Consider the following 25,183-nt stretch of genomic DNA (forward strand, 5'->3'; position numbering starts at 1 on the left):
TCTATATATTAAAATCTACTCTCGGATTTTTGGTTCAAGCACCTCCGAATTACCATTAGTATTTTCAGCAATGCAGTGCAATTGTCTACCAAGATATTGGATTGTATTCTCTCTATTGGATAACCCTTGTATTATGTAACTAGTGGAGCCACAATGGACACACTATGACCTCATTCTTGTCCCAATCCCCACTCCATATTCTTATCTCCTTACCACAGTAGGTAAAATGGATTATCTTTTCTTTTTTTTAAAGATTTTATTTATTTATATGCCAGAGAGAGAGTGTGTGTGCATAAGCATGGGAAGTGGTGGCAGAAGGAGAAACAGGGTCCTGCTGAGCAGGGATCCTGATGCAGGATTCAATCCCAGGACCCTGGGATCATGACCTGAGTCAAAGGCAGACACTTAACCAACTGAGCCACCAAGATGTCCCCGCATCTTCTTATCATTCATCGGTCAATGAACACTTGGGCTGCTTCCATAGTTTGGTTATCATAGACAATGCTGCTATAAATATTGAAATACATATATCCCTTTGAGTTAGTATTTTTGTATTTTTGGCTAAAACCTAGTAGTGAAATTGCTGGATTTCAGGGTAGTTCTATGTTCAGAATTTTGAGAAAAATCCATTCTCTTTTTGGAGTAGCTACACTAGTTTAAGAATATTTCGCTTGGGGCGCCTGGGTGGCTCAGTGGATTAAGCCGCTCCCTTCGGCTCAGGTCATGATCTCAGGGTCCTGGGATCGAGTCCCGCATTGGGCTCTCTGCTCAGCAGGGAGCCTGCTTCCCTCTCTCTCTCTCTCTCTCTCTCTCTCTCTCTGGCTGCCTCTCTGTCTACTTGTGATTTCTCTCTGTCAAATAAATAAATCTTAAAAAAAAAAAAAGAATATTTCGCTAAGCAAAATAAATCAGAGAAATACAAATGCCATATGATTTCGCTTATATATGGAATTTAGGAAATAAAACAAACAAACAGAAGGAAAACCAAGAGACAGAAAGGCAAACCAAGAAACGGATTCTTAACTATAGAGAATAAATTGATGGTTACCAGAGGGGAGGAGGATGGTAGATGGGTTAAACAGGTGATGGGGATTAAGGAGTGCATTTCTTATGATGAACATAGGGTAATGTATGGAAGTGTTAAGTTACTATATTGTACACCTGAAACTTATATAACACTATATATTAACTAATTGGAATTAAAATTAAAACTTGAAAAAATAAAAGCCCTAGCAAGTAGCTAATATAAACCTAGAGTCATAGGTTTAAGCAGGTTGAGATTATCTCAGTTCTCAAACATGTTCTAAAGTACTCAGCCTAGACCTTGATACCACTGAGGCATCACGGGATATGACACAGCACCATAATTATTCCTCCAATATACACTGTATATCCTAAATTCTAAGGCATTATCTCACTGAAGTGATATTTAAGGGGCATTTATACTACATTCTGTTATATGAACTCCTGCTAAGGGTTAACATTTAACAATTAAATGATGGTCCCCATCTTTGGAAGCAACATTTCTCAACAAAGTTGCATATAGTTTTAATTTTTTGTATTCAACCTTTTTAGAAAATTGGTCTCTTTTTTCCCAAAAGGAAGAAAAAATATCATATATAAGTTGCTGAGCTGTGAAATAAAGGTGTAAAAGAGTCTGGGAGGGGGTTTAAGATACCCTAGGAGTTAAAGACTACATTCCTATTAATTAATACTTTTATGCTACAATAATAATAATAATATAATATGTTTTACTTATTAATCTTGCTTATTGTCTGTCTACCTCTTCAAAATATAAGCTCAAAAATATAAGCTCATGTTTTGTTTTAACTCACTGTCATACCTCTAAGACTTAAAACAATACCTGGCACATTACAAGAGTTGAATAAATTCTTGTCAGATAAATTAATCTACAGGATTGTAAATGAGGGCACGTTAAGTGCAAATATTTGTAAAAACTACCAAAAAGAAAATCCTAGATATTTTCTATTTTAAAAAATCAGTGACTAGAGAGAGTACTAAAGTTATTAGAAACTCTATTTTAGAAAATAAAAATAAATATTTTTAGATGGTATTCATGAGAAGTAAAAGCTGCTCTTCAAAAATAATTAAAAATCCCTGATTATAAACAAAAATCATAAGAAAATATAAATCTCTCTGTCATTAAATACTTCTCTCTTCCATTCATAGGAACCCTTCCTGCTTTCAATGAATGCAAGGCTGATTTAAAACTTATGGAAAATTTTTCACAAAATATGGAAAAGCTACTAGAAAAAAGGATGCTAGAAAAAATATGATGAGTAATAAAACGTGTTGCAACTCACCTCATTGAGAAACTGATATGAAGATATTAGATCCAAGAGTAAGGTAAAGAGGACATAAATAAATTTAAATAGATATGGACATGATTATAGTATTTATAAATGGCAGCTAAAAGAAATTATGATATTCTTAAACCAGATTTGATAAAGGGCATGAACTAGAGGCCCAGTCTCACATATCCTATTTGAATTCTGTGAGCAACAGTATGTGGAAAAATTCACATGATTCAAGGGTTTTATCCCAAATATGAGTTCCCAGGCTTTTATATCCCTATGCTAAATAATAAAGCATTATCACAGATATAAAATAATCCCCATCTGTGTGCATGCCAGTAAACAAGGTAATTTGGCAAAGAGTCACATTCCTTAAACAACATGTGTGAGATTTTTCCAAGGCAATGCAGGTAATATTATTTCCTAATATGTGTGAATGTGTGTGTGTGTGTGTGTGGTGTGTATAAAATCATAATTCTGCATTTTTCACTCATTCATTCATTCATTCATCCAGTTAAAACTATTTTGGGCACTCAAGTATTATGCTAGTTACTGGGACTGAAAAAATGAATAAAATATATTTATCTGCCTCGGGAGACTCACAATTCAGAAATATGAATATATAACCAAAAAACTGACACTACAGTTGGGTAAACACTACGGCTTTAACAAAACGTTTTTCATTACACATGGACTGAAGCTCAAAGCACAATAATAAAAATATTATTTCTGTTTTATGTACTTAAATCATCACTGTAAAATTCCTTTTTGCAAGATCTGATAAGCCTGGCAGTCAGGTAAAATGTGCATAATAAATATGTTTTGTAACTACATAATACTAACTCATTTTATTGTTACTGTAATTATCATTTAAACACAGAAATTTTAATCCATAATTTAGTCTTTCAATACAATCAGTTCCAGTCAAAAATCTTCAAAGTCTTTTATATTGTTCCAAATAAAACACAAAGCTGCTCTCACCAATTCAACAGGAAAAGGCCTGTTTCTGAGAAAGCATTTGAGTATATATTTTATTTGCACAACATACTTATTCAAGGCTTATATGCCAGGTAAATCTACAGACCTTTTTGTTATAAAAAGTTATGCAAGAAATATATACCCCTGATATTCCTTAGAGGAAAGACTTCAAAAGCATTACTTTCAAATAAGGATAGAATTTCCAAGAAGTTCTTCATATCCCTGACTTTAAGCTAGACATCTGCAGGAAGAGAGGAATTTGAATTTGTTGGGAAATAAGTGAAAACAAATTCTGTACTTGATGAATATTGCTGAGTACTCAAACATAGATGCCTGTCAGAAATAAGTCCTCTGCAACAGTAAAAACACTTTAACTTTACCCAGCACCTTCTTCTGAGGAATTCATTTAGCACGAAGTTGGAAAATGTAAAGGGAAGCAATATTGCACTTTAAAAAGATATAGAAAGAAGAAAATAAACTTGGCCATGTCTCCATAACAAGACAATAGACCATTTTAAGCAGGAGTTAAACCAATCAGGTAACAAATTTTACTGATTTAACCCAGGGAATTGACCAGTTGCTTGAGATAAATGAATTAACAAGCTTTTAGTATCATCTACATAAATGATCATGTTATTTTTGAATAAAAATTAAATCATATCAGAGGGCATTAATTGAAAAGTTAACATTTTAAAAGATGTTATTTGATATTATATGAAGAAAAAATAGACTACTTTAGATGTCAAATTAAATTATTTAGTAACAAATGCACCATAAAGTATAGAGTATAATCATCACATCAGAAACAGTAATAGGAACAATTATTGATAAACTTCCAATTGATAGTATGAAGACCGCATTCTTTTATCCATTTATCACTTTTTTATTGAGTTTCTTCTTTTTTTTTAAAAAGATTTTATTTATTTATTTGACAGAGGGAGATCACAAGTAGGCAGAGAGAAAGAGAGAGAGAGGAGGAAGCAGGCTCCCTGCTGAGCAGAGAGCCCAATTCAGGACTAGATCCCAGAACCCTGGGATCATGACCTGAGCCGAAGGCAGAGGCTTAACGAACTGAGCCACCCAGGCACCCCATTATTGAGTTTCTTCTTTGTGTCAAGCAAGTTACTGGGCTCTGGGAGATTTCAATAATGAATACCACCCCCCCCCCAAAAAAAAAAGAGAGAGAGAGATTTCCTCCTTTACAGGGTTTTATTCAGTGAGGACATTCCTTTTTGTGAAATTTGTTGTTTAAAATACAATCATTTTCCTCTTTACATGAAGTTTAAAGAGGAATGGTACTGACAAAAATTTGTATTAGTTATTTTTTAACCCTCTATAACTCCAGCTTTCTAATCTTTAATTTTATATATAAAAGATATTCTATATACAATATATACTATTTAGTATAATACATATGCAAATATGTGTAATACATATTTATACATGTATATGCATATACTACATATATACAGTATAATCCCTTTACAATACCTAAAAACAGAATAAAATTGACCCAGTAAAACCTCTGAGAACTTCTTGAACTTACATATGGTAATTTTCACAATAGGGCGTTTTTAGGACAGATTTTCTTGAAAGCAGAGCCTGAGGCAAGGATTAAAATGCTGATATTTTTGTTAAGAAGTAAAGGCCAAGGGCCATGGATGAAAAAAAATGGAAGTGAGGCAAAGGTGCAAAGCACCACTATATGGTGTTATCATACTGACTATCATGTAAGAAGTACTACTAAGATACAAAACAAGTTGTTTAGAGATGGGATAGCTTGATAATGCTGAGGGTTACAAGTTGTCTTGAAGCTTACGTGACATCTCTTAGAGAATCTACAAAATAAAGACCAATGTGAAATACAAGTTTAGGGAGACTCTCAACAAAATTGGGCTTCTCAGAGTCCTGCTTTGCAGGACCCAGGTAAATGTTGCTTCCTAGACAAAGTAACTCATTGGTACTTGGACCCTCCATACAATTATGTGGATAGATTTTGGTAAAAAATTAAAATTATGGATAGATTTTGATAAAAAATCAGAATATATTCTTGTTAGTTTGACATCAAATCCATTATATCCTTTTTTAATATTACACAATAAGAAATGTTCGTGATGCATTCAAGTGTCTTTAATCACTGTTTTGTTAGTTATTGAGATTGCCATCACCCCTACTTTTCTGTAATTTGTTATTCTCTCAAAAAGGATTTCCTTTGGAACCCCTGGTAACTCAGTTGTTTAAGCAGCTGCCTTCAGCTCAGGTTATGATCCCAAGGTCCTGGGATTGAGTCCCACGTCTGGTTCCTTGCTCAGCAGGGAATCTGTTTCTCCCTCTGCCTGCTGCTTCTCCTGTTCTCCTGCTTCTTCTTCTTCTTTCTCGCTCTCTGATGAAGAAATAAAATCTTAAAAAAAAAAAAAAACAGAAAGAATTTCCTTCATTCAGTGAGTATTCTCTGATTTCTCTAAAAACTGGGCAATCTTGGGCGCCTGGGTGGCTCAGTGGGTTAAGCCGCTGCCTTCGGCTCAGGTCATGATCTCAGGGTCCTGGGATCGAGTCCCGCATGGGGCTCTCTGCTCAGCAGGGAGCCTGCTTCTCTCTCTCTCTCTCTCTGCCTCTCCATCTACTTGTGATCTCTTTCAAAAAAAAAAAAAAATTGGGCAATCTTAAACTTTCAACAGGGGATTCCAATCTCATTCATCACACTTTCTAAAATACTTCCAACTTTAACAGTGTAAATCTTAAGTATAAATTCTTACTTAACAGCCATTAAAAGGTTGTGCTTTTCCTACTTTTGTCTGACAATTTTTTTCATTGAGAATGGGTGAATGAAATGCTAACAGCCTAAGGGAGTGAGGAAATACCCTTGTTATTTTGTGTTTATTAAGGTTTATTTTTTTTAAGATTTTATTTAATTATTTGACAGGGAGAGAGAGAACAACCAGGAGGAGCAGCAGAGAGAGGGAGAGGGAGAAGCAGACTCCTTGACGAGCAGGTGGACCAGTGCCAGACTCTCAATCCCAGGACTCTCGGATCATGACCTGAGCTGAAGGCAGACACTTAACCGACTAAGCCACCCAGCTGCCCCTGTTTATTAAAGTTTTTATAAGCAATTGAATTAACTAAATCTATTTATATTTATGCTGATTAAATAATCCTACTAAGTGGCAGCAGATTTCAACTTTCACTTAAAAATAAACATAATAACAGGCCACACTCCAAGGAAAAACATTCCTAAGAAAAAAGATAGGGTAGGGATTTGGCAGTTTTAAAGCAATTTTCAATATTTAGAGTTACAAAATACAGTTGAATTTGCTAGCAACACATTTGAAATACACTTGGGTCTAAAAATGATCATTGTCAGAGTATTAAAAGATACTAACAGAAAAAAAAGATACTAACAGAAAAGATACTAACAGAAAAAAAAATACTGACAAAAATTTTTGGCTTTGGATATTATTGGTACCTGAATAAATGAAAATCTGATATAATAAGTTAAAGGAGCAATGTTTAATTTTGTTCTCTTCAAATAACAAGAACAAAAGAATATACACACACATTAAATCTCTAGAATAAGCAGTTAAATACAAAAATATTGTGAGGAAAACAAATAAAATAAAATTCTAGAAATAAGCAAGAGAACTATAAAGTAAGTTTAAAAGTTATGAAATCGATAGAACCAACTAATAGTGGGCCTTTATAAAGCAAATATTCTTCCTGATTTATAAGTTCTTTATTAATACACCAAATCAGAGTTGAAATAGATGTCACAAAGCCCATCTACGACTGTATAAATATGGTAGACAATGCAAAGGTTTCCCAGCCCTCTTTGCCACTATGCATGAAGTGGCAAAATTAATTCTTATCTTACCACTTCAAGCAGTCACTAGTAACTAATGGACTTGGCACTAGAGAAGAAATAATTTTGGCATCTTTTGATTAGATAATCTCTAGTTGCTCTAGCATTTCTAGACTCTGTCAGTTCTTTATCTACACATTGTATAATTAATTGTTCTTTAACAAAATATAACCAAATTCTGGTTTTCAGTGAGGCCATTTACAGAACACCTGTGTACTGCTGACATTCATAAATAAGGAACTATTCCATCCAACAGCTAAGGCCTAAGGGAGAAAGCAAACAGCTATTTAAATTAATGACAATGAGGGGCGCCTGGGTGGCTCAGAGGGTTAAGCCTCTGCCTTCGGCTCAGGTCATGATCTCAGGGTCCTGGGATCGAGCCCCGCATCAGGCTCTCTGCTCAGCGGTGAGCTTGATTCCCCCCCTCTCTCTGCCTGCCTCTCTGCCTACTTGTGATCTCTGTCTGTCAAATAAATAAAATCTTTAAAAAAAAAAAGAAAGAAAGAAAGAAATTAATGACAATGAAAATTAATTCAATTTGAGTGACTTGAGTATCACAGAAGCAGAATAAATTACAGAGTTAGAAGGTCAGGATATGTGGATTAAAACGCTATCGTCTTGTCTTTATCCAAGTTGAAGTATTCATTCATTCAACAAATACGTTTGAAGCCCACCCACTCTGCTAGGTGGTAATACAGTGTGAAATGAAACTGATATAATCTCTGTTTTTATGGTACTCGCCGTCTAGTGCATGAGTAAGGGAATATAAATATATTTTTAATATAAAATTAAAAATTTACAAAATGAATTATTTTATTAGCAGGAGTAGTCATGAAAAATATGATTAAAATGGATATTTAAGCTAAGATCTGAAGAAGCTAGACTATAACTAGAATTGGTATTCTGAGGAGGAAAGAATTAGGCAATATTTGAATATATTTTGCAGGAAGGTAAAATATTGAAAAAGATTAATTGGCAAAGGATTACATTAAGGAGAAAAAAGAGATTAAGTTTGACACCAAAATTCTGGTTTTACTTTTAAGTAGATATAGGTACCATTGACTGAAATGGATAATTAAGAGGAGTGAAAGATTCAGAGGAAATCTTAAGACTCAGCTTTTGAATTGGAAGCTCATAATACCAATAAAATTTCAAAAGATAATGCCAAGTAGAAACTTGATCAGTGGGTCTGGAAATTAGAAAAGGTGTCCAGGATAAATATTAAACATGAGGACCATAAACATGTGTATTGTATTCAACACTGCAGGAATGGAATGAGATTGCCTAGGGAGATAATTCTTCATGAGAAGTTACAAGAGTTACATGTGAGTCTTGAAGATTTTTAGTGATACTATAGAAAATTTCCTCAAAGTATGGTCTGTGAAATAACAGGATCAGTATCATTTGAAATCTTGTTAGAAATGCAGTTTATCCTTGAACAACATGGGGATTAGGGGTGCCAGCACCCAATCCATATATAACTTTTAAAAATCCATATATAACTTTTAACCCCTACCAAACTTAACTGATTAATAGGGTAGCGTTGACTGGAAACCATACCAGTAACTAATAATCAATTAGCACTTAATTTATATGTTACATTTATTACATACTGTAGTCTTACAATAAAGTAAGGTAGAAAAAAGTAAACGTTATTAAGGACATCATAAGAAAGAGAAAACATATTTATAGTACTGTACTGTATTTATCAAAAAAAAAAAAAATCCACGTGTACATGGATTTGTGCATTTCAAACCCAGGCTGTTTAAAGGTCAACTCTGCAATGTCTCAAGACTCCACTGCAGGTGGACTGACTCATAACCTGCATTTAGAAGACCACTTGATGATCAATGTGTTTAGCTCTGAGAAGCACTTGAGTAAGAGAGAAGGGGTTGGCAAAGGAAACTGAAAAAGAAAAACGAAAGGAAAACCAGTGTCACGGATGCCACTGTAAAAGAATGCATGAAAAATGAAGTAGCAGTCACTAGTGTACAATGCTGTTGGGAGGACCTATAAGATGACAGGAAAAGTATGCTTTAAATTTAACAGTATGGGTTTGATAAGTGATATTAGCCAGACCAGCTTTGATGGAGCAATGCAAGTAGAAGCCAAAAATTTAGTTAGTTTAAAAATGAATGGAACGTGATGAGAAGGCAACAACCACATGTAAACAACACTTTGAAGAAGTTTGTCCTTGAAAAAGACTGAGAAAAAGTCAAGAAGTGAAGAGAAGGAAAGGGTGATGAGAGTCAAAGTGGATGATATTAATGCAAACACTAAAACATAATGTTTGAATGTTAATGAGAAAAATAAGTTATAAAAGAAAAAAACTTTGAAACTAACAAGAGGTGAACAAATTGAAGTTCAATATTAACAAAAAGGAAAGGTGAAGAGTTTGCCTTTGAGAGGTGAGACGTTTTCCTCCATTAAATGAATAAAGAAAACGAATACAAATGACCACAGGCTCAAAGATTTGGAGAATAGACACTCATCTGTGGTTTCTAACATAGAGAAGGTCATTTGCTAAAAGTGAAAGTGGGAAAGGGGTCAAATATTTGAGAAAAGGGAATATTTTTATTCTTCCTCGGTAAAAAAGTTATTTTATTAAATTCATAATAACCGGGCGCCTGGGTGGCTCACTGAGTTAAGCCGCTGCCTTCGGCTCAGGTCATGATCTCAGGGTCCTGGGACCGAGCCCCGCATCGGGCTCTCTGCACAGCAGGGAGCCTGCTTCCTCCTCTCTCTCTCTCTCTCTCTGCCTGCCTCTCTGCCTACTTGTGATCTCTGTCAAATAAATGAATAAAATCTTGTAAAAAATAAATAAATGAATAAATAAATAAATTCATAATAACCATTCCAGATATGCCATTTATACCCCAATATTATAGATAATGGATTTCAGGTCAAGTAAGTTAAAAATCTTGGATACAAACCTAGCAAATTCACTTCATATCTATTTCTTGTCAACTACAACAATTATCTTTTTTATGGAGAGAATTTATTTCAGAACCAGATGGTATTATCTCCAGTAAAATACTGTCCTTGCATTAATGAAAAATGGCTTACCTTCACTCTGACTCACACTTTGTCTTCAAAGAGTGTCTTCACTGAATATACTATTATGGACCATTAAGAAAATATAATAATAATAATAGCAAAAATAACCTTTATATAACAGTTCATAAAACATTTTAGCATACTTTATTTTACTACATATTATCCCATAACGTTTAATAATTGAGTATATTTTTCTTATAAAAATCAGGTTTTTTGAAAAACATTTTTGATGTTGGGTCAGAAGTAAATGTTGCTAGGATAGTTTCTCAGTCATAGCATTGTTTTAAGGTGAATTAGATAAAATAGATGAAAGCACATTATTCAAAGGAGAAGTTAAAACTTCATTATTAAGAATTAAAAAAGAAAGTTCAAAGAATGAATGTCATTGCAATTTTTAAAACTATGAGCAGAGTCCCAACTTATTCAATAGATTTAGATGAACGTTATCTTTTATGGTTTATATCAACTACTGTACTTGACCGTGAATCAGTAAAATGTAAGTGTCTATTTGTTATAAGTATATTTTTGAGATGACTAAGATAGTTTGACTCTGACACAAGTCTATGAAATAAGAAACTTCCATAGGAAACTATTAAGTACACTAGAAAAACAATATGTTCTGAGAAACCTTAGAAAATGTTCAGGAGATTACTCAACATGGCCCTTTGTAAATGTTGCCAGGACAGTAGAAGCTTTGAGAGATATAACCATAGGGTTTGGTAACAGTCAAAGGACAACTGAGAAATAACCAGTATGCCAAGATGTAAGAGAAAATCACAACAGCCCAGAGCGATGACACAAAGGATAAAAGGGTCAGCCACCTAAAAAACAAACAGTGACTGCCAACTCTGTAAGAAGTATCCTATGGGCCTAGCGCAATAAAAACAAATGCGCAAACAAACAATTCATCTTTGTCAAGAGGCCAAACCATATACTCAGTAAAACAGGCTCTGGCCAAATCTGGCCAAAGACTATCTCTTGGGAGGTTTGATGATACTGGCCTATGAAATAATATAACAAGCTAACAAGAGAAGTAGGAAGCTGCTAAAAATACAAATGATGAAAATTCAGCAGGCTACAATACACCCACTCCATCCAAAGCGTTTAACCTCCTTTTACTTTTATCCTGTACCTTAGAATGAAGCTAACTTTTGTTTTAACTACAGATTTTCTTTTCTATAAATGTGTGGTGAATCCTGATGGGGATAACGCTTATACAGGCATCATTCTTTATTTTTTTTTTAAAGATTTTATTTATTTATCAGATGGAGATCACAAGTAGGCAAAGAGGCAGACAGAGAGAGAAGGGGAAGCAGGCTCCCTGCTGAGCAGAGAGCCTGATGCAGGGCTCGATCCCAGGACACTGGGATCATGACCTGAGCCAAAGGCAGAGGCTTTAACCCACTGAGCCACCCAGGCACCCTTATAGGCATCATTCTTAATACAATGACATTTGCCGAGGATGTCAGAATCTGGATGTAATTGCCAATCTAACTTAAAAAGGTTTTTTGAATTTTAAGGGTTACAGGTTTTATAAAGAAAACAACACAAAATATTTGTTGAAAGTAACCAAACTCATATTAAAGAATGAAGACTATACAGTTTTAGTAAACAGGAAACTGAAAGACAGGTTAACATAAAATGCAAATAACATAAAGATGGCATCTCTATAGAGTTCGTTTCAAATTTTTCCTCAGTAAATATTGCTCAAAACATTATTAAACAACACTATGGGAAGTATCTGTTTAGATATTTCCTGTCTTGATCTTATTATACACTAGATTCTTACCCAATCAAAATCGGTGATCTTTTTTTGTATTATTTGTATTCATGTAATTTTTTTCTTTATGATAATCACTGCTAAAATGATCCCTTCTTTCCATCTATAGTAAAAACTAATACATGAAACAAATTCTATCAGTATTTTTATATTGATCATTATTAAAAATTTAAAATTCAAAATTTTCTTCCATTCTGTCTCAGCACATCTAGATCATAATTTTCTGTTCACAAAGCAGAGGTCTCTTCAGTACTGGCGCATACAGAGTTCTCACTTCTCCAGTACCCAAGTTTTAAGAATACTGATGCTTACCATACTAGTGCTCGAAAATGGCTTCTTCTATTCATTTTTCACACAACTGGCAAATGAAAGTTTATAGGTAAACTGGATTTTTACAGGGAAAATAATCCCTTTTATTTTGAAAACCACTTGTAAAGTGTCTCCATTACTGAAAAGCATGTAATTCTACAAAACTTCTTGTGTTTCACAATTCATGTCCATTTAAATAAAACTAAACATAATTTTAACTTAAATCACGTCCATAAAATCTTTTCTATGGAAAACTAAATATCCTGATGGATAATGTCAATAATCATAGTATTGAAAATTTGACTCACAAAAACTCACTAAATGGCCAGACAATTAATTACTACTATCCAAAATATCAATAAGCATACCAAGCACCTGCATTTATTTCCAAGTTTGCACCATTCCATAGTATAATACGGATATACAAAGTATACTATTCATGTCTTCATTTAAAATTTTAAGTAATTTTATTTTGTATTGAGTAAGAAAGCAAATATATGAGGAATAAAACAAAAATGTGTTGGAGTATCCAATTAAGTATAGTATGTATTAATGAACTCTTGATAGTAATTGGTACACCTCTAGATCAGCAAGTGTGTAAAAGTTATATATTAATAATAATAATAAAGCATTATTATTTTACACATGGTCAGAATATATTTTAATGTTGGGTACTAATTTTTAAAATAATAAAAGAGGAACACCTGGGTGGCTCAGTTGGTTAAACATCTGATCTGATTTTAGCTCAGGTCATCATCTCAGGATCATGAGATGGAGCCCCGTGTTGGGTTCCATGCTGAGCATGAAGCCTGTTTAAGATTTTCTCGTCTCCCTCTCCAGTCCCCCACCCCACAACCTTACATACTCTCTCTCTCTCTAAAAATAAAATAAAATAAAAATGAATCAATTTTATTTATGTATTATTTATATATTTAATTGCTTATTGATAGATCATTAATAATTCCCAGTTAACCTGGAACAGTCCCCTTTCAGTTAGTACCTCTCTTCCAAGATAAGTATTTAGTGTGTTCACTAATAAAACAGAGTGTGCTTGGCACCAGCAGCTGGGGAAGGCTAATTCCAGACTCTGGCCTGGTGAGAGTATGTAATATTCAGCACTGAAAGCCATTTGCCCCCAAATGCACAAAACCATCACGCCACTAGTCAGCTGGGTCACTGAGTAATATAGGAAATTACAATTAGATACATTTGAAGTTTATACTGGAAATAGAGGCTGAGCCAACTTCTCTAAAGAGCAGTCAGTGTCTTTCAACATGATCTTTTTTTCCCAATGACTTCTTATGTAAACCTAGTAATTTTTTGATAGTGATTTCTTATTTTGGATAAACATTTTCACAACAATGAGCTCATAAACTAAAAGTGCATATTTAATAAGAAACTAAGTACCAAATGACTGTTTTTTCTCTAGGAATTTAGTGGTGATTTTGTAACTTACACAAAATATTTTTTGACATTGTTGATCATCATGGATTATACTGTTATCACGGACCATAAAATCAACAAGCCATATATTTTATGACAAGACTTTTAGCGTATACTTCAAAATTTTAGAATTTGTATTATGAAGTTACATTTAGACATTTAAATTGTGTGAAGCATGACTTCTCAGTTGAACAAGATGAAATTATTAATTCTAAATTTCTTATACACACATGAAAAGTAAAAGTATGATACCTATTACTGTATTTACTCCACCTAGTCAAGAAAGAAATTGACAGAGTTGCATGAGCCACCTTTTATTTCCCATGTCATTAGAAGCTTGAAAGAAAAATCAGTTGTGTCAATTCCAAGAACTGTATCTTCTTTTCTTCCACTTAACAAAATCAAAGTATAGACTTGGAAATTTTATTGATAAAGTGGAACATCTGACATTACCATCAGTGTTGTTGTAAATTTAATTTAAAAATTTAACATTTTAACATTGAGGGGCGCCTGAGTGGCTCAGTTGGTTAAGCAACTGCCTTTGGTTCAGGTCATGATCCCATGGTCCTGTGATTGAGCCCCACATCAGGCTCCCTGCTGCTCTGCCTGTTTGTGCTCTCTCACTCTCTCTGTGAAATAAAAGAATAAAATCTTTTTTAAAAATTTAACATTGAACATTTAAAAAGTTTTACATATAAATTTTTACATACAGAAAATACCAATACAGATTATAGTGAATGGTAGTATTTTGACAAGATGTATTTTTCACACATAACACACACATTTACTAAATTAAGAGAGCTCAGGGCAGAAATGACTTGGGAATCAGATAAAATACACGAAATTCAAAATTGAGTTCAAGCTGTGATCAAATATTCTACTGATATAAATAAAAATGAAAGTTGTAGAGATTTTCATAAATTCATACAGAGTGTAAGGATATCCACAGAATAAATGAACTACAAAGATTGTATGCCATTAACAGTGATACAAAAATAAATCACACAGTATGGCATATACACTTTCTCTCTTTGTTCCTTTTATAAATTTTAAAATGTTTGATCCTTAGAAAAAAATTAACTTTAATAATAAAAACATTTTTGTTAATGAGCCTTATACCTCTTCAAAATAAGTCAGAAATTTTCAATTAAAGTATTCAATAGAGGGGCACCTGCCTGTCTCAGTGGGTTAAAGCCTCTGCCTTCAGCTCAGGTCATGATCCCAGGGCCCTGGGATCGAGCCCCACATTGTACTCTCTGCTCAGCAGGGTGCCTGCTTCCTCCTCCTCTCTCTCTCTGCCTGCCTCTCTGCCTATTTGTGATCTCTGTCTGTCAAATAAATGGATAAAATCTTAAAAAAAAAAAAAAGGATTCAATAGAGTACTTACAAATTTCAACATGAAATGCTTTAAAAATTGTTAAGATTTTATTTATTTATTTGAGTGAGAGAGTGCACAAGCAGGGGGGAGGAACAGAGGGAGAGGGAGAAGCAATATCCCCACTAAGCAGGGAGCCTGATGTGGGACTTGATCTCAGGACCCTGGGATCATGACCTGAGCCAAAGCTGGATGCTTAACTGACTGAGCTACCCAGGTGCCCCAACATGAAATGCTTTAAACAAACTGCCATTATGGAGGGGATAAAAAGCTCACAAACTGAATCTAAGAAATATATATATATATATACATATATGTGTATATATATATAACTAAATTTTATCATTCTAAAACTTAATTTTGGAATATAGTGACCTATGGCTAGAATATCTTGGTGAGCCAATTTATATTCTTTATCAGAATAAAATGAAATTGAGAATACCTATTCTTTTTGAGATCTCTCAATATGAGAACATATTCAAAAGAATTATAAAGACAAGAGTGTTATTATTTCTTTCATGCAAAATAAAAATAGTTGTCAGAGAAATCTATTTTGAAGGGAGGCAAAAAAAAATAATCTATTAAAATACCTGAGTAGAAATAATTGCGCATTTTAATTGTGATCTTTAAACATCATCCACTTAACAGGATTGGCTTTGAACTTACTAGTACCTTAGCAACTGTAGAAAGTTTTTCTCTTTTAAAATATTATTGTCTGGTCTATACTACAAGCCACGTGGTCCCCTAACATGTGAAATGTGGTTAATACAAATTGAGATATCCTGTAAGTATAAAAAACATTGGATTTTGAAGACTACTATGAAAAAAAAATCATTAATCTTTCTTTAGAAATCATATATTGAAATTATATTTTGGACATACTAGATTAAATTGACTATTAAAAATTTTTACCTGTTTCTTTGCACTTCTTAAACCATGACTATTAGATAATTTAAAATTGTATTTTTTGCTTTACATTTGTGACTCACATTACATTTCTATTGCATAGCACAGCTCTAAGTCCAGAAGAGTCAACTAAAAGTTTAACAGTTTAAAATATATTAACTATAAGTTCAACATTTAAAAGTTATAACTTAATTTATTTTTATAACATAAAAAGATAAACACTATGTTGAAAAAAACTTTTGATAAATACCAGTGATATATTAGAGAATAAAAATAAATATATCAGGAAAATAAATATAAATAAATAAGGTAGGTAAATATGCTCCAAGAATACATATTTGTATTTGCTATTCTTAATGTTCATATAACTGATAGAAAGAAGTGAGATAATAGATACTAAATATATCCATGGGAAGATGAAGGACCTGAAACAGTTTGACTTCTGGAAGCTAAGGTCTCCTAGCTCATGAAGGATTCTGAAGAAAAAAAAAACTGACAAATTTGATGCCTGGAGCGACAGTGCTAAGGAAGATGGAAGGTATGGCCATATTCCAGTGATTTGGAGCTAAAACAGAAGGTTTTGGAGCTAAAACATCAGTTGTGTGGAGTAATTAATCAGGGCCCAAGGCCCAAGCGTTTTTCTAGTCCTATCTAATGAATCTTAAAAACAGGACATATGAATATCAAAGTTTCTCCTAGTAACTTAACTGCATCCCAGAACAAATCTCAAGAATACATTCAGATTTGAAAAAAAAAAAAAACTCTAATACACAATAAAATAAAATTTACAATATTTGTCATCCAACCAAAACTGAAACCATACATGAAACAGGAAAATATCCATAATCAACCAACTGAAATCAATCCAGAACTAACATAGATGTTAGAATTTGAGGACAAATGTGTACAGTTAAGTTGTTGTTCTAACTGTATCCCATATGCTAAAAAATTTAGAGAGATGTTAGATATGAGAAAGACACAAGTCAAATTTCTAAATATTGAAACTATGATATTTAAGATAAAAAAATGCATGGACCTGAAGATAACAATAGCATCTATTCAATATGAAACACAGAAAGAAAATATCGCTAAAAAAAAAAAAATAAACAGAACACCAGGAAGCTAATGGACAGCATCAAATGGCTTAATATTGGCATCACTGAAGCCCCTGAAGACAGAGGGTGAGCTATAGGGACAGAAAAAATTATGTAAAGAAATAATGTCCCAATATTTCAAATGTGATGAAAAGTACAAACCTACAGATTCAAGGAGTTCAGACAAAACTACACCAAATCAAAACATATTAAAATATTGAAAACCAATGATTAAGAGAAAATCTTAAGTGCAATCAGAAAATAATAAAGTGTAATACAGCAAGGAATAGAATTAAAGATAACAACAGATTTTTCAACAGAGATAGTGCAAGCAATTTGCTATGATGAGCACCGGGTGTTGTATTTAAGTGCTGAATCACTATACTGTATGCTGGAAACTAATATTACACTGTATGTTAATAAACTGGAATTTGGATAAAAACTAAAAAAAGAAAATTTTCTTTTTCTCTCAGTAATGAAGAGAACTCGAGAGAAATGAACATTGTGAAAAATTTAACTATTGTCTGCCTATATAGTTTTTCTTAAGTTTGTAATCAAATATAGTATTTTTAAAAAGAAGAAGAAGAAGAAGAGGAAGAAGAGGAGGAGGAAGAAAGAGTGCAAGCAAGAAAACAGTCGAGTATCACCTCTAAAACATGCTAAAGAATGGAATCAGATCCCTCCCTTACACCACTCCCCAAAATTAACTCAAAATAGATTCAGGATGTAAATGTAACATCCAAAGCCATAAAACTCCTAGCAGAAACAGAGAAAAAGCTCCTTGACATTGTTCTTGCAAATTATATTTTTGGATAGGACAGCAAAAACTGAGATGTCAAAATCAAAATTAAACAAGTGAAACTACATCAAAATGAAGTTCTGCACAGCAACAGAAATAATCAACAAAATAAAAGAGGCAACCTATGAAATGGGAGAAAATGTTTGCAAGCCATATATCTGGTAAAGAATTAATATCTAAAATATATAAGGGCATCATATAACTCATTAGCTAAAACAGATTTTTATTTAAAAGTGGGCAAAAGATCTGAATAGACATTTTTCCAAGGAAGTCTTACAGATGGCAACAAGTACGTGAAAAGATGCTCAACATCATGAATCGTCAGGGAAATGCAAATCAAAACCACAGTAAGATATCACCTCAAACTTATTAGGATGGCTTTTATCAAGAAAATGACAGATAACAAGTGTTGGAAACAATGTGGAGAAAAGAGAAACTTTGTACATTGATGATGGGAAAGTAAATTGGTACAGCCATTATGGAAAGCAATATGGTGGTTCCTCAAAAAATTAAAAATAGAACTATCATATGATCCAGCAATTAATATTATTCACAATGGCCAAGATGTGTGTATGGAAACAACCCAAGTATCTTTGGATGAAGGAATGGTTAAAAAAGATCTTTTATACAGAGAGATATATAAATATAGATATTATTATAATAGAGAATATAGTAGATATCATTACAAGTAGTATAATATATAATGCATTTTTTATAATTGGATTTATATGAATAAGATGACAGATGATTGATATATAGATGATTGATAGATTCAGATAGATAGATATGTGGATATAGATACAATGAAATATTATTCAGCCATGAAAATGAAGGAAATCCTATCATTTGCAACCACATGGATGAATCCAAATGAATTATGTGAAAAAAAATTAGTCATACATAGAAAGACAAATATTGCATGTTCTCACTTATATGTGGAATCAGACATTAGAATGGTTGTTATCAGGAGATGGGGAGATGCTGGTCAAAGGGTAAAAATCTTCAATTATGCTATGAATAAGGTCTGGAGATATAATATACAGTATGTAGCATGGTGATTATAGCTAGGTACTTGAAATTCACACAAAGAGTAAACCTTAACCATTCTCAACACACACACACACACACACACGCACAGTAACTGTATGAGGCAATGAATGTTAATTAACCTGATTGTGATAATCCTTTCACAAAGTACACATATGTCAAATCATCATGAATATATAATTTTGTCAATTATATCTCAATAAAACTGGAAAATTAAATAAATGATAGATGATGGATAGATAGATAGATGATTGATAGCTAGCTAGCTAGCTAGCTAGATAGATATGGATAGATAGAACACCAAAAACAAGAGGTGGAAGAAGCACTCTGAATTTTCAGCTTTCAGGGTCAAATGGAGCAGGAGAGCTGAAAGAAGTTGTGTTAGTCATTCTGGGACTTTACAGACCATAACCCAGCTACATTCCTCAAAATGGAAACCATGCAGAATGACAGAGAAAGATACATAGGCAGAAAGACAGAGATCACCTGAGTTGCAGAAAGCCAAGCACACTTTTGTTCAAGCCAAAAAGGTGGCAATCAGAATGTAAAGTAAGAAAGGAAAGGAAGGGAAGGGAAGGGAGGAGAAAAGAAGAGAGGACAGTGAAATGGACCGACAACAGAATGAGCATGCACTAAATTCAGTTCACAATGAAATCAACCTCTTGTCACATCACAGGAAGCCCTGCTTTTGACATATGATATTCATCCTTATGTAAATATTTATTGCTCTATTGTGCTTTTTAATGGATCAATATTTATATTTCTTCATATTTATATTTCATTAGTACTTTTTGAAACTGATATTTATTTATAAATATTTATATTTCTTATTTATATTTCATATTTATATTTCATTAGTACTTTTTGAAACTGACATGACTACATGGGCATGTTTATATCTTGAAGTAAAACACCTGTTCTTTAGTGGATTGTTGTATAACAAATAAATTAAGGATGTTAAAAACATCTATTCATTTTAGAAAGTCCATTTTCTGTATATCTATTTCATTAAAGAGTATTTTTTCTCTTTATGTTTTTTAGTTTCCGTCATTGATCTTTGAATGTCTTTAAATATGTTTTTCAAATCCCGTTCTATTGTGCAACTTTTCTCTGTGGCAGTCTCCTGTCTGCAAAGGTCATTTACTATCAAGTTTACTGTATATGCTTAATTTTATATTGTGCAATAAATCTTCAACAGCCTTTACATGTGACAAGTCTGAAGGTTCAATCAGAGGTTGGATGTATCAATGTTTAATGCATTTCTCAATAAAAAATTAGCACATGTCTTCAACTAAAATAAATGTTCTTGTTTTATGTGCTCTGTTTTACAAGACTATTAAAATGGTTTTTTATTATAGTTTTAGTATTCAGATAGGGGTAGTATCAAATTGAACTGTTCAGTTAACAAAGTAAAACACACTGTGAAACATGACTACATTAAATCTGAAAAATCTAAAAAATACAGGTGATCAAGCATGTGGAGACAAACAACATAAAACAAAATACATTTGATCCATATGAAATAAAATGTTTTCATATTTGAGAAAAAATGTTTATGTATTAAGAATTGAAAAAATAAGCTTGCTTTTTTCTTTTATTTTAGACATGAAAATGACTCAAAATATTTTATTTGGAATAACAAATATTATAGTAACAATAACATCAAAATCACTGAATTATTTTCCAAATTATCAAAATCTGAGAACTTACTTTAGGGTGCAGGTCTTGATTAATAACTTATTTTTTTTTCCATTTCAATTGTGGGACAGGCTGAAAGCTAAAGTAAGAAAGTGATTCATAGAACTCTAATATGTATAATAAAAAGTAGCCTATTCACATTAATGTGTGTATACATGTATATGTCATAGTTAAAATTCAAAAGAAATATTATATATATGTATTGTTTGCAAAGCAAAATACTTTGGAGAATACAAAGTAAAATCTCATTAATCCTTCCCATAAATTTTAATATAGAGATTTTAGAGGCCAAAACCATGTTACTGATCTGAAATAGAAATCAACACAGCAACATATGCACATTAAAATTGATATAATTTTAAGATTCTCCATGGTCATTTGGAGGGAAAATATAAGCCATCTTGCTGATAGAATCAAGAGCTCTTATATTCAGTCATTTAAACCAATGCAATTTCTAATGGTTTTACTTGTGCTGTGGTGAATTTACTATAAATCCCACCAGTGTGACAGATTCAATCAGTCCATTTGTTGGAATGACAGGTCATATTTGCAGCAGAATGATCCAGCACCAAATATTTCAAAATCACTAAAGATATTAAAAATGACAAAGAATGCAAAGAGCAAGAAAATAGCAGTCAGCACAACACAATTTCAGAAATAAAAAGCCACTTAGATAACTGCAAAATTACCTGTAACTTGCTGCTGAAAACAAATTGCTATCAAATCTTATATTAAGAACACTCTGCACTTTAATTAGCTTCTACTAAGTTTAACAATATTCTCTTTGGTACAACATCTCTGTATCATAATTTCCACTGAGAAGCAGTGAAGTATGCTAAAAACAATTGTAGGTCCTGGGAAGCTCTGGCTCTTAGACCCAGCTCTTTGTACTTGGGCAAATCTTTTAATTTCCTCAGGCCCTGATTTCTTCAGTTGGAACATGCAAACACATCTGCAGTCCCTTTGTGTCACAGTTCACGGGTTAAAAACCAAATTTTTAAAAATCATCACCATATGAATAGGTACTAAAAATTGTAAAGCAGCAGACACTTGTAAGATACTATTATTTTCATAATTTTGTGTTAAAAAATTGTTTAAATGAAAATTTCCCTGATTAATCATTAACATTAATTTACTGCTTTGGAAATTATGTGTTGTTCTTTCTGTAGAAAAGTTAGTTTTCTTCTCTTTGTAGCAATTCTTTTTCTATACATTTTCTGACTGCCCCATTTTCATATTAATATATCTGATAAGTAAGATTAAATAAAAGAAAGGCCAAAAAATTGCTTTATAAGCTAATTTACTAAAGCTGATTTCTAATTTCTTTTTAAAATAGTACTATGACTATTAATCAAACTATGTTCCATAAGAAGGTTATAGAAAATGAAATACAGTTTTAACTAAGATATGGGGAATAGTCATTACTCTCAGTCTGGAGGCTGAAATATTTCTCACTCCCTGAAATATCTGGAAGTTAAAATTTTCTCCCATTTTCTTTTAGAGGTCAAAATTTTGCTAATATGTTTACCCTGACAACAGAATTTAATGTAAGTTTCCTATAGAGAGTTAATGACTAAACTGTTAACTGTAACTTGTATGCACACACACAAACACACACTCATCCTCTGTAGCTATCATCCTGATGAGTCTCCAAATGTTTGCTCCATATTTGATTCATATTCCAACAGTATACTGCCAATTAAAATAGATGATAGATAGATAGATAGATAGATAGATAGATATAGATAGATGATAGAAACAAGGGTTCAATGACACACTGCATGTGCCCTTGGGCATATTATTTAATCTATTTCTTGCAGCTTCAAGTTCTTTCTTTACATAAAGAGGCTGATAGTAATACCTCATTAACAACACTGTGAAGATTAAATGAGGTAATATCTAGAAGACTACGGTACTGCACCTGACTCATAGTAAGCACTTAGTAACTGCTGTATATTTATGGTATTATTTATCATTACTATTCCAGAACTAGTTTTAATTCTTAGCATTCTCTTACATCACAATTTGTAGGTCCACATCATATTAAATGCCTACACATAGCTAAGATATGACTGTAGCATACATTTTTCTAAACAACACTATATTTGGGGGCATATATTTTCTTGTGAGTTTTTATTATTTTTTAAAAAGCCACTATCATGGTATGGAGAGAAGATAGGTGTAGTAGGACTTCAGCTACAATGAAACACCTATGGAGAAATAAAAATTCTTATTTTACTATCTAAAAAATTAAGCCACTGTAATGAACATCCCTGAACATTGGTTTTAACATACTTGTGGAATTGGGTGTTGTTTGTTAGATATTTACTACAAAAGTGACTTATCTTTAATCTAGGCTTTGTTGTTAATTATAACATCATTTTAATGCATTGGCACTGACCATTAATATATGGTTTATTGAGACAATTCCATTATTAATCAGCTTCTAATTAGAGAGTATATTACTATATCTAATTAGTATGTAAACCGACAATTCTAGAGTCTATTACCTTCATATGTAATTTTAATTTTTAAAAATGCACTATGAGAATTATACTTGGGTATCTGGCTGACATTAGTAACAAATATAATTTTAGAACTAATGGCTAAGATATTTGACTTAGGTGTTTGGTAATTTTACTTACCCTTTAACCCAAATGTGAAGTTAAAATTTACAAAACTTTAAAATATATTTAACATCTCATCATTTCCTTTGTTTTCCTTAACAATAAAAATATTAATATATGGTAATACATAAGACAATATTAAATGTAATAAATGATAGTAATAAAACCTCTTTGAATAGCAGGAAACACTTCCACAGATTTAAAAAATTATATGCAATTAAATATTTGGTCATCAAGCACTTTATCTCTCACCTAACAGTATATTTCCATATGCTGGAAGTTAAGGTTTCTCTACGAAAGAGTTTCTGAGAAGAGTTCTGACAGCTGATCTGAATTATTTTAAAATGTTATAGACATAAATGGAAATATAAAATAATACAAATACCATTTGGAAAGAGAGGGTGGAGGTCATCAATGAAATGCTGACCAGAGCTAGCATAGAGGTGATTTAGATATATGGCCATGATGACATTTTATGAAGGGGAGGACAAGTTTTTTAGATATAAAAAAGGAATTCAAGAAAATAGGAAGTATCTATCCAAGCCTAGAGAAACAGACTAAGGAATGACTAAACATCATTTTGCTACCATTGATTAAGAAATCATGTCAGCTACTGCTTGCTCACTTGCTCCCTGAGCTGGCCCTGCCCAGTGAAATACACTACTGCCCAGGCTTGCCCTCATAGAAAAGCAAATGTGTATGAAGCTTCCAGATGATGCTGCTCATTTCTTCTAATTTCACTGATGAGAGACTTGAGCCTGAAAAATTCAGCACACTGCTGGCTAGCTGCAAAATTAGGACTGGATTTCAGGTTTGTCCTTTCTTCCATTTGATGATATTTCTACCATCTACACATTTTTAATTCTTACAACAAGTCTTCCAACCTAGCATTTGAACTTGACTTTAAGACTTGAACTTGACTTAGGCTTTTGACACCTGGGTTCAATAATTGTTTCTCCTAACCTTAGCTCCTTTTATATACTCTTTAAGTCTTGCTCACTTGTATCATGAAACTAAAATGCCTTCACGTGTCATTTCATTCAACCCCCTGCATTTATGCTGATAAGGGAACTGAAAGAAGTTAAATTAAGTGGTTTATGAAAGCCAGAATAAAAGTTATGGAAAGAGCAAGACTAGAAGGTCTATAATCCTATTATAATTCCCCTATTTCTTTAGGGTAAATAAGCCTGTGTTCTCTGGTTGTCATCTAGAAGTAGCCTCAGTTTCTCCTTTTGCTCAGTATTACTAGCTAACATTTCTCAATCCCAGCAGGGCTATTGTAAATTCCAGCCAAATTGTGTTAGACCAACTATTCACATTGCATATATAGCATCAATTTGCATATACACTATGTCTTCATATTGTATACAAAATGGATTTATGTGCATATATAGAGATCTATACCAGGTATAAGGAATACAGTATATATTGTCTCATTATAAATAAAAACTCCAACATTTCAAACATCACTGGATAATCTTTCAACTGATGCCATGAAGACTTTTCCTTAAAACATTTCTAAGTTCTATTTTCTCCTTACAATGTCACAACTGCAATTCAATGACAAAAATGAAACAAATGTTGCTTTTTCAGCAGTTTCAACAAGTTCTGCATTTGAGCCTCTGGCTCTGATTGGCTTGGTGTAATCATGAGCATTTGTCTTCTTCTAAATAAATCATCACATTCTGAAGAATCAGAGGTTCTAAATGGCCAAGCCTGGCTCACAAATCCACTTGCAAAAACAAATAGAGTCAGTTTCACCACATGGAATAAGAACAAGGGAGGACAGTGCTCCAAAAACAATTAAAAGAGCATTATTGGAATTAGGAAGGACATCAAATATGCACCATTCAGTAGATATGCTGTTATACTACCCTAAGGATAATTTACTTAAAAAAA

The sequence above is a fragment of the Mustela putorius genome, unplaced genomic scaffold, assembly GCF_011764305.1.
Source record: "Mustela putorius furo isolate JIRA1106 unplaced genomic scaffold, ASM1176430v1.1 tig00003846_pilon_pilon_pilon, whole genome shotgun sequence".
NCBI classification, from domain to species: Eukaryota; Metazoa; Chordata; class Mammalia; order Carnivora; family Mustelidae; genus Mustela; species Mustela putorius.